Source organism: Corvus brachyrhynchos, unplaced genomic scaffold, assembly GCF_000691975.1.
Source record: "Corvus brachyrhynchos isolate BGI_N302 unplaced genomic scaffold, ASM69197v1 scaffold203, whole genome shotgun sequence".
Lineage (NCBI taxonomy): Eukaryota > Metazoa > Chordata > Aves > Passeriformes > Corvidae > Corvus > Corvus brachyrhynchos.
This window is the reverse complement of record NW_008237408.1, coordinates 1,682,174-1,684,502: the sequence shown is the minus strand read 5'-3', so window position 1 is coordinate 1,684,502 and position 2,329 is coordinate 1,682,174.

The following is a 2,329-nucleotide window of genomic DNA, read 5'->3' as shown; positions in this document are numbered from 1 at the left end:
GCCAGGACTCCCCACCCTCACAGCCAACAATTCCTTCCCAATATCCCATCTACCCCTGCCCCCTGGCACGGGGAAGCCATTCCCTGTGTCCTGTCCCTCCATGCCTTGTCCCAAGTCCCTCTCCAGCTCTCCTGGAGCCCCTTTAGGCACTGGAAGGGGCTCTGAGATATTCCTGGAGCCTTCTCTTCTCCAGGTGAGCACCCCCAGCTCTCCCAGCCTGGCTCCAGAGCAGAGGGGCCAGGTTGGACGGGGCTGGAGCACCCTGGGATAGTGGGAGGTGCCCCTGCCCGTGGCAGGGGGTGGCACTGGGTGGGTTTGAGGGTCCCTTCCCACCCAAACCCCTCCATGACAGAACCAGAGCATGATGCTCTGAATCTCTGCGCTGACCCTGAGCACAGCGAACCCCTGAGGTGACACTGAGGTGGCTGGAATGGAAAAGCAGCTGGAATGCTGCGCGGAGCTGGGACTGACGAGCTGCTCAGCCAAGGCCCCGCTTCTCCTCCGCAGGAGTTGTTATCTTCGGACTGGCTGCCCAAAATAACATTCCAGAGATTGCTGCAGCTCGTCCGTCCCATTTCCCGGGATGAGATTCCTCAGGCTCAGGTGATCCCAAAACATTCCAGCAGCGAGAGAGAGAGCAGGGGAGGATCCAGCCTTTAATGGGCATCAGGAAAATGCTGGTTCAGTGCCCAAAGAGGAAAAGCTCTTGACACATGATGGCAAAAAAATTATCCATTGTCATTCTAAAAAAATGAAAATGGAAACGTAGGAGAGGGTGGGAGGCGTGGTAAATATCAGTGCAAGAGAGATTTGGGAAAAATCCCCAAGTTTTGTGAGTTTATACAGGGTTAAAAGGAGCAAAATTGCCTTGGTTGCTACAGGCAGAGTCCCTAGGAATGGGTCGCAGTTGGGATGGGAGGATCCAAGGGATTTGGATGTGCAGGAGACACAAAGTTCCACAGGGCAGGAGGCAGCGGGAAAATTTCACTTGGAAACCACTGGAAATGCTTGCACTCGTTCCAGTACAAGTTGGAATTTTGAAATGGTTTAACAAATAAACGATTCCGCTGAAGGAAGCTCGACAATCCATAATGATCTTATCCCACTAACCAGGGGCACTGGAATGATTTCCTTTACCTGGGCTAATCTCTGCTTAACCGTACTCAAAACAACTCCTGCAGAAGCAGAACCACTTCGTGAATGATTTCTGACCACTTTGTTTATGATTTTTGACCACATCTCTACGGAAATAAATCTTTTTTGGTGCTTAAGGATGTATTTCCCTAATCCCATCAACCCCTGTGGCAACAATGGTGCAGTAGAGGAGTTCAGATGGCAATACATTCAGAATTTTCGGAATTTAACTGAAATCAACCTCAGGCTAAGGCAGGAGAGTAATTTTGATCATAAATTATTAAATCAAGATAAACAGTGATGGAAGAAAGGCTTCAAGCAGCAGCACCGAGCACGGGTACAGGCGGGGCAGAGGATGGAGGGAGAAGGACCTGGGGCTGAAATCAATAACCCAGCAAGGCTGGCACTTGTCCATGGATTCCAGCATGTTTTCCCAGTCCAAACATTAGCCCAGCACTAATCCAGGCCCCCGAGTGCCACCTCCTCGTGGTTTTTGAACAGTTCCAGGGATGGGGATTCCGCCACTTCCCTGGGCAGCCTTTTCCAGTGCCTGACCACCCGAATATCCAACCTGAGCCTCCCCCGGCACAGCTTGGGGCCGTTCCCTCTCATCCTGTCCCTTGTTCCCTGGGAGAAATCCCGATCCCACCTGGCTGTTCCCTCCTGTCTGGGAATTCCAGAGAGGAAAATTCCCTCTGGAACCTCCTTTTCTCCAGGCTGAGCCCCTTTCCCAGCTCCCTCAGCCTCTCCTGGTGCTGTAAACCCTTCCCCAGCTCTGTTCCCTTCCCTGGATACGCTCAATGTTCTTGTCCCAGAAGTGTCCCCAGGACTGGACTGGAGGTGCCCGAGCAGAGCCAGCACAGGGACCGGGCCCTGCCCTGGCCCTGCTGCCACCCCAGAGCTGGGACAGCCCAGGTGCCATCGGCCTCTGGCGCACCTGGGCGCCGCAATCCATAGGGATCCATCCTGCTCGGTGAGGATGTAAACATTGGGAGCACCGGTGCAGCGCCGTTGTGTAGCCCTCCCACCGACACCGGCATTTTCCACCTTCCTCCCTGCATCCCGAACCCCTTATCCGCTCCGCAATCCCTGCGGAGTTTGTGCCACCTCCCCGCTGTGTCCCGAGGCGTTTGCATCCCCTCCCCGCCGTGCCGCCCCGCAGTTGCCGCCCTGTGACCACGCTCTGCGCGCCCCG